The 9,562-nt window shown below is 29.1% G+C and overlaps 1 long non-coding RNA gene across 1 annotated transcript; it reads left to right on the top strand.

Annotated features, from left to right (window-relative positions):
• The first annotated feature begins 487 nt into the window (after window positions 1–487).
• Window positions 488–9,562, top strand: LOC122272502 (uncharacterized). The gene is made up of 3 exons (XR_006227068.2): window positions 488–625; window positions 5,583–5,751; window positions 9,491–9,562. It is a non-coding gene; the product is annotated as an uncharacterized lncRNA (long non-coding RNA).

Genomic DNA, 9,562 nt, shown 5'->3' on the forward strand with positions numbered 1-9,562 from the left:
GAAACATCAAAAAGTTTGTTAGTATCGAAGTGTTTCCATTATTTTGTCCGACCCCTGTACTTAATCTAATTTATTAATACAAAATACTTGCTACTGTTAAAAAAGAAATATATTTTCTGAAAATATAGAAATTCTCTAATGACTGGGGGATATGTTTATAATGTAGAAAAAAAATGTGGTGGCTTTCCTGTGTCAATGAGGCAGTACCCGTTCAGTTGTAAAATAATAATAATAACTTTTGAAAATTCGCAATTTAATAAATTATTTCAATCAACATAATTCAAAAAACAAAAATGACATTTTTACGCACAATTCGTATATGAACGGCAAAACCATAATAGTTCCCAGTTTATTTTTAATATTAAATTTAAACAAAAATTTGTCAATACTTAATTATTAAAATATTTTGCAATGAAAAATAATAGTAGGAATAAAGTAGATGTTTTTTAAAGTAATCTGATTAATATTGAAACAAAGTGTTTGCACATTTCTAGGTTTTAGAAAAAGTCCGATGAGATCTTATTATTTGTATGGTTGTGTGGCAATAGCCTTGGCAGTGGTCTACTCAGTGCCAAAAGCTCCTTGATTCCGGATAGCAGGCATCTGTGACTTCAGAAATCTTTCGGTAAGTCTTAACTCTCAGATATTTTGATAAAAAAGCTCAAAAACTTTGTAATATTCAGCATTTTAAAACTCCGAAGTTCCCATAATTGTCAGTCTAAAAAATTATATTAAGTTACATTGAAAAATTATTTTTTAGATGAACTGATTCCATATTAAAGCTAATTAAGTGAAATATTACATTTAAGATCAGTGGTCGGAAAAAACATTGTTTTTATAGTTTATTACAACTACTTTGTTACGAATGTAGTTAACAGCAACTACTTTTTTAAAATGGAGTGGCTATTGAAATTGTAGTAACTATTTCACTACTTTTAGGAGACAAACTTTGATGAAAAACTTAATTTGCAACTATATTCAAAATGGTTTTGAATAACAAATTGGCCTACATGAAATGTAAGGGAATAATTGAGAGAGATTTATGTTTACAAGAGTGAGTTTGTTTTTCCAAAAAAATGTTTACGAATTTGTTCATTTAACCTTCAAATGCTTACACATATTTCGACAGCGAAAATTTAATTTAAGAAATGCGAAATTATCAAATAATCGCATCTTTTCAATTGCTAAATGCTCTTTTATTTTCTCTTATAAATTAAGTACATAAAAAATGCATTCCGTTTCTTTAAAATTGAAACAACATCAATGTTTCACAAGTGTGCATTTGTATGTGTAAGTACCAAGTGTGCATTTGTATTTGTATGTACCAAAGTGATTAATTGTCTATTTTAATTCCTAGTTATACGTAATTTTAAATACGTAATATCTATTAAAGCTCAGCTGCAGCCACAGAGTCATTTTCATTGCATTCATTGACGATCCCGCGAAGATTCGCACCAATCAAATTCGAAAAATTAAATCCCTTAGAGCTTTACTTCTTTTCTCAACTACCGATAAAAGTAGTTGCTAAGAATTGCTACAAATTGCTGTCTTTTTTTTTTGTATCTCCCTAAACTAGTTTTTTTTAAAGAAAGTAGTTCGCTACACTACAAACTACAAAAAAAGTAGCGACTACAGTAGTTTCACTACTTGTAGTGCGCAAGTTCTAACCACTGTTTAAGACGATTCTTTTGTCTAAAACGTATATGTATTCTTTTGTTAATATTTTTAAATTGTGTGAATAGCTTATTATTATTATAGGCATTTTTTACACCAAAGACCACATAAATATTTTTTTAAATGAGCAATTAATATAAATATTTGAACATGTAATGGAACATGTAATGGACTGATGCACGTTAAATCTGTCGAGTCGCAAAGTCCTCCCTGTTCCCGTAACAAATCACACTTTTGGGGATACTGATCCAGGAGTCTCCTTGTCTTCTGTATTGGTTCGAAATCGGTTACAGAGTAGAACATTAGTAGTCGTACACCTAAAATTGGCTGGTCAGCTATTCAACGACGGTTATAAAATAAAATAAAATCGCTTAGAAGAAAGGACATTAGAATACGGAGAGAGAAAAAGTTACATACATTTCTACCTTGATATTCGAACCCACAACCACTGGTCCCTTAGTCCAGTACAGTAACCACTTGACCAGTGATCGGCAATTTGGAGTATTATTAATAAAAAAATTTTTTTCTAACATAAAAATGTGGAGTTTTGATACTCTATAAAATGCTCTTCATGTAAGTGTTGAACTTGGAGTACTAGCAGATGTTACTGTATGATTTACCAAAATTTTAAAGACTCCATGTGCAGGTTTACATAGGCATTTACTGTTAGTGTCTAAATAATATTTTCTTTAAGAAATAAACGTACACATTTTTTATTTTCCTTAAGAACACTTTGTATCGACAATATGAAGTGAAAAAAAATATATGAAATTAAAAACTATCATGTTTTATTTAAGATTTGCAATATTTATTGTATTATTTGCTAATTTAAACATAATTTTAGCTTCTAATCTGTTTGTATCAAAAATTAGTAAAGGAGCGAAGAGTTAGTGCGGAGATGAGGGGACATCTTAAATAACTTTTTTTTTAGTTATAGGTCAAATTTATTCAGCGAGATATTTTAGATTGGCAATAAAGAAAACGGACCATTCTGAATAACTTTTAATTTAATGATCGGATCTTAACGTTCTAGGACCCAATCTTAATGGTTCGAGAGGATGACCTCAAATGTGCTAATTAATTAGTGCAGCCGATTTTGAGTTACGAAATCAGACAGAAAAACGTATTCTCTTAATATACATACCTCTTTTTTTTAAATTCGGATTTGGATTTCTGTCTCCTAAAATATATGTGGTGGCAACAACCTGAGAAATAATTTGATCAAGAGAAAGGTACGATTTGGACCCCTTAATGTTAATTTTACTTTTTTGCGCCTTTCGCCGCATTTCATTTACAGTTACAGCTCGTGTACAGTTCTATCCATTAAGAAAATAACGTTTTGTTAATATTTATCATTTTGTATTAATTTATTTAACATAAGTTTGAAACGTTTTGAGTTGTTAAGTATATAATTTTTTACACCACTTCAAAGTATGTAATTTTGCTTGGCAAAATATATATTTTGAGCAAAATTGGTCGAATAGTTATTGAAAAATCGAATTTTAAAAATATGACCTTTTTAAAATTCGATTTCTCAGTAATCATTAGATGATTGTCAGCATACTCCTCAAATTAAGTCTTAATTAACTTATCCTCTTAAAATCTGAAACACCATAAACCATTCAGCCAACAACACTGTCTGCCGTCAAATTTGAGTTTACCGTAAGAAATCGTTATACCACCGAAAAAAATCCACGAAACCTACCTTCCAAATAATATTCAGTGAAATATATTTTTTGTTTAACTGAGAAATAGACAAATGCAAAATAGAATTTTGCCTTAACACGTAACCCGCTATAGGAACTCGTTTAAAATATGAAGCAATGCGTGTGCGACTACTGTTTAAGTTATCTTCTGCATAACTAAGAAATTCTACTGTTATTTTTAAAATTCCTGCATGTTCTTCAAAATAATGCACCTTTTGTTGACCACATATCTATCATGCACCCTTAAGGGATCTCAAGGATTTTTCGTTCCAAAAGTTTCGATTTTTTGAGAAAAAAAAATACGTGTTATAACTTGTTTTATCCTGAGCAATTTAATCCAAGTATAAAAGAAAAATCTTACAGCAAAACTACTGTAACCCATTTAAATCTAAAGAAAATTAATTTATAAAAAATCGATGTATCTCTAAAATATTTGCACTTAAATCATTTTTGTACTTTTGTTAAACTATCATGAAAAATTCAGAATTCTAAGATAAATTATTCTTAAAAATAGCATACCACCAGGAATAACTTTTGATCTAATAATCAAATCTTCACTTTCTAAAACTAAATCTTAATGGTTCAAGGGAGTTACCTCAAATACGGTATTAAATCAGTGCAGAATATACCTTAAGTTACGAAATCAGATCCCAAAATATACTTTTACTGAAAAAATATGCCCCTTTTTTCGACGGATTTGTATTCTGTATCTGGGATATATGGTTTATATAATTTGCTCAGAGAGCCCTCAAAATTTTGAGCCCCTTAATATTAATTTTACTTGTTGATTTGTACGCTATATCTCGAACTATTTTAACGAATTTTACTACATCAAACAGAAATAGCTTGCTAAGTTTTTAATATGTTACTTGTTTTCAAAATTTTACGAAACGTTTTATTATCATTTATAATCTTAATTTTTTTAATTATCTGAACCCAGGTTCTCCTGAGTTGTACGAAAAAGATAGTGATAGTAGAATAATGAAAATTTTGACAAATTTTTACATGAAAGGAGAAATTTGAACTATCACGAAATATTAACAATTCAATTAAAAAATAATTAGTTCTAAAACTGAAAACAGTTTTATTTTAAATTTTAAGAAAAATTTAAAATGGGACAGTTCATATCTTGCGTAAACATGTTTCCCGCAGTTTTGTTCCCGCAAATATGGCAACATCGAGAAACAAAATGGAGCAATGAAGACATTTCTTTACATGGCATATAATTTTGAGAAGAAAAGAAATATTCAAGAAATCGACTGATTTATAAGTACATAGCATGGTAACCAGGTTGAGATATTCCATATACATTAAAGCATAATAATATTTATAACTTTAACATAAAATTACTTTTATAAACTTTTTTGTGATGAGAAAAATTTGAACAACTTTATTTAATAATTGTATTTTTCGTTCTTACTGCACTCTTGTGAAGCAAAACGATATTTTCGAATTTTATTATTACCATACCTGCCAATTGTCCTGTTCCTTAACGAAGACTCTTGTATTTTACGACTATCTCCTGTTAACCCATACATTTTAAAATTTCGCTGTATTTTTTGAAGAAAGTTATTTTAAAAAAATTTTCCCAATATAATGCCCGCTGATGGCAAAAATACTTCTCTTATTCCTCAACAGATAGTGATATTGCTAGCACTTCAGTATGTTCAGTGTTAATAGTTTAAGTACTCCTTGCAGTCAGGCTAACTGTGAGACGTTTTCGTGGTTTTCTCTTTATGTAATGTAAATGTGGGTTAGTTCCTTCAAAAAGTCCTCCAAGGAGGCAAATTTCTCCCAGTACTTGATCAATCCAGGAGTTCCCTTGTCTTTTGGATTGGGTTCAAAATGACAAGGTGACAGAGTTGAACATTAGTAGCCGTAAACCCAAAATAGGGTTGTCTGTTTAACAACGTTTATAAAATAGTTTATAAAATAATTTATAAATAATGGTATAAAAAAATCTTCTTTAGATTAAGATTTATATACATATCATTTTGCTACATGTAAGTGCTTATATTATTTCTAATTTTGAATTTCTCTTTTTGACTTACATGATTATGCATGATGTATCAAAACTTTACTCGTAGCCTAATAAATGTCGCTAGTAAAATCTCTGTTATTTTACTTCTTCAATGTTGGCGGGTATGTATTACATTCATGTGATTGATCATTGTTTTGAATGTACATACATTTATTTTGCAGCTGCTGTGAATTCTTTGGCTAAGTTTGGCGCTCACTGTGAAGAGCTTCTCCCAAATATTTTAGTCCTTCTGCAGAGGAGCTTCCAGGATTGTGATGATGAAGTGAGAGCAACCTACTATTTAAATATCCTAAATCAGAAACAAAAAGGACTCCCAATTCATCTTGAATGGTACATCTGTTTTGCTTATTAAATTTATAAATAAAGCTTTGAAATTTTTATTTACAATAATTTAGTGAAAGTAGGTATGAAGTAATGTTTTGAAAAAGCTTAATTTTATAGGCTAAAATCAACTATGCCAGAGATGGTTTCTAAATAGAAAATATGTACACGTACAGTTTTCTAATTATCCAGGGTTGTCACTCCACAGGGGAAATCACCTGAAATAACGGGGAATTTTGATTATTTTTTCTTTACAATTTTGGAAAATGCAGGGAAATTAGTTTCTTTCTGAAAAAATGGTGACCACTCAATGCATAATGGTGACCACTCAATGCAATCTATGGGATAGGATGATATTCCAACTATACTAAACTATTTCATTTACTATAGCATTATTTAAATATATTCAGCTGTTCCTTTTTTTCCTCCAAGATTTTCCAGCAATTAAAACTAGCATAGTTACCCTAATGAAGCACAAGAGCACAGTAATTGTGTTTCCTTTTAATATAATCTGTATAATGCATGGTGCGTAGCGTTTTTAAAAAGTTCTTAAAAGTGCTTATTTATGATTTTCTTTTTTTAAAGCAATTAAAACTGCTATTTTCATGAGGTAATTTTAAAAAGTACTTAATTTTCCCTTTTAGAAGATTTTTTCTTTCTTTACCATGTTGAATGTTTTCACAATTCATTTCGGCGTGCTGTTTGTCCGTAGCGTATGATAGCATCAATCATGGTGACATATGAAGTACTTGAGGTGTCTGCATGTGCGTCTACTGAGTTGGATTAGTTGAGATTCTTGCTACTCTGCTGCATTTTCTCAAGATGTTCTCAATTTCTAGCTTTTTTCTACCCTCTGATATCGAGCCGAAAAATCTTTTGATCATTTTAAAATGGCTAATATAATCAAGAAAAGAGTTCTTTGTCAGAAATTGGCTATTTTATCGGATCATGTAAATTCTTTGAAAATTATTTTGCATTTTGTTAATGTGTTTAGTGATTAAAAATACTTTTTGAGTGCTTAAAAAGTACTTCAAAGATGCTTATTTTTTGTTGGGATATTCGGCTACGCTCCCTGCAATATGTACAGGGAAATTTTTTCCCAGATTTGAGTGGCAACCCAGGTAAAATTTTGAAATTTATATTAGCAATAGAAAGAAGATTTGAAGAAAGAAAATTTTAATATACAGAGAAATATAGAGAGAAAGAAGATTTGAATATACAGGGTTATATTTTGAAAAAGTGTAATTTTTCAGTGTAAAGATGGTTTCTAGAAATGATTTCCAATGTGATCCTACTTATGATATATTGTTCTAAGCTGATGTTACTAAATTCACGCAAATGCTGCTTGTCTTTTTGTTCACTTATACATAAAGTACACATCCGTACAATTTCTATTAAAATAAAATTAATCTTAAATTCAAAAGTATGGTTGAAGGCATTTTATAGGGTAAAGGCTAACTGTCAGTTCAGTCCCTGCGGGTTAAATAAGTCTCATAAGGGTTTCAGTTCATCTAAACTAACAATGTGTGGATTTGTAGTTNATAAAATTAATCTTAAATTCAAAAGTATGGTTGAAGGCATTTTATAGGGTAAAGGCTAACTGTCAGTTCAGTCCCTGCGGGTTAAATAAGTCTCATAAAGGTTTCAGTTCATTTAAACTAACAATGTGTGGATTAGTAGTTTAATGGTTAGGCTATCCGCTTTCTGCCGGAGAAGTTGCGGGGGGGGATTCAAATTTCAGATGGGGCATTTGATTTTTTTCTCTAGATTTGTGTCCTAAGAACTAATTGGTATATTTTATTCAGTTAATATTATATTGTTACCATTAAAAAAATTTAAAATTTCAAAAACAAAAAAAATTAAGTATTTAATTTTTTATTCTTTTTTATCAAAATGTATGGATTATTCTTTTTAAAAAGTCATTTAAAATTTTTTGATAAGCTAACTGAATTTTTTTAAATTTTATAATAAATAATTTAATTTTTTATTAAATTCAATTATGAAAATATGAGCAAAAGTATGTTGGACTAGTTAAAAAAAAAGAAAAACTATTTATTACATAATTGGAAAATCATTCGATTAAAAATACAAAATTTATTTCGAATGCATTCTGATTATTTGAAAATCGATGGATTATACTTAAGTTATAAATAGTCCTTTTTATCTTTTTTAAACAAGCCTGATAATATAGTTTTGTTTATATTTTCATAATTAAGTTTAATGAAAGCTTAAAATTATTATAAATTAAAAAAATTTAGTTATTAAAACATATTTATTACAACTTTTTTTTTAAAAAAAAAAAGTAATCCTCATGTTTTAATTAAATATACTAAACATCGATTCATTTTTTTTTTGTTCTTATAAATTCTAAGTTTTTTTAAATAAAAAATTAATTGAAAAATAACTTATAAACTGAATAACTTATAAACTGAATAAAATATACTAAATAGTTATCCACTTGCAAAATATTATTTGATAAAATTCAATCTCCTCAACTGGGATACAAACCCCCGACCTCTCTTGTATAACGTGAACAGACTAGCATTTACACTACGAACCATGATGAGCTGGAAAGATAGTCCCTGGTTTAAGAGTAACTGAAACTATAATGGGGCATATTTTAACCTAGGGGTAGAGCTGGCAGGTAATTTTTACCTTGTCTAAGGTTTTCAACTATGCTCTTTAATTGTTCCACATGATTAGAATAGCGAGGTGCTTTCATTGCTCATAAACGCATTTTTTAAGGCTTGTCAGTTTCTATTGTTGGTTTGAAAAAAGATTTGCGTCAATACACATTAGAACCTTCAGAATTACCAGACGATATCAAAAGTGTGCCCGTGGCTACTCGACCTTTGATAGAAGATAAGAAAGCTTCTTTTAACTAGATTTAAAGAGCATGCATTACGCGTAGGTCTGCGCACCTGGAAAGTCATGAGAAATCATGAAAACTCATGAAGTTCGCTATTGAGCAAAATGTGTCATGAAATGTAACGATTTTGACTTTTTTTAAAAAAAAAATCATGGAAAGTCATGGCTTATGGCCGCCAAAAAATCAAATTTTTGAAATGGAATTTAATTTCATGGTGTTGTGAATATCTGAATTTGTAACAAAATCCCCACTAACAGTCTTATTTTATTAAAATATAAAATGTTTTTATCATGTTCCTTAAAAATTATGGTGTTCATTATAAAAAATGAAAGGAAAAGGATTTCTAGAGCAAATTATCTTTTAAACTTCTGTGATTTCAGAATTTTTGTCATTATTTAATTTCTTAATGTTATCAATTCAAAATTCTAACGGAAGCAAAGCCAGTGATTACCGAATTTTTTTTATTCCGAAATGCGAACAGAAAAATTAAAAGTCTTTCTTTTCTTACGGATGAACAAGAAAAATATCTTTAGAATATAATTATACAGAGAAAAGGAAAAACAAATTATTTACTTTTGTATTTTTTCAACTATTTCATTGCTTCCACTCTTTCTTGACTGTGTTTTTTAAATTTCAAATCTATAAATATGAGGATGCAGAGTATAACAGTTTTGGTTATACCTACCATTTCAATGAATGTTATTATAATGTTTTTTTAAATTTTTTGTTGTGTTTTTTGTCGGAGAAAGTAGTAATGTTAAGTCATGAAAAACTCTTCGAATTAGTCATGGAAGGTCATGAATTTGAAAGTCTAAAATTTTGCAGATATCCTGTGTATGTAAGTATGATTATTTGATATTGTTGATTTGTTATTTTCAGATGTTCCCATCATTGGGAAGTCCAAAGATAAAGTTGCTGCTTCACGTCATGATACATTTGCAGGTGATGTAT

This window comes from Parasteatoda tepidariorum, unplaced genomic scaffold (genome assembly GCF_043381705.1).
Source record: "Parasteatoda tepidariorum isolate YZ-2023 unplaced genomic scaffold, CAS_Ptep_4.0 HiC_scaffold_34, whole genome shotgun sequence".
Classification (NCBI taxonomy): Eukaryota; Metazoa; Arthropoda; class Arachnida; order Araneae; family Theridiidae; genus Parasteatoda; species Parasteatoda tepidariorum.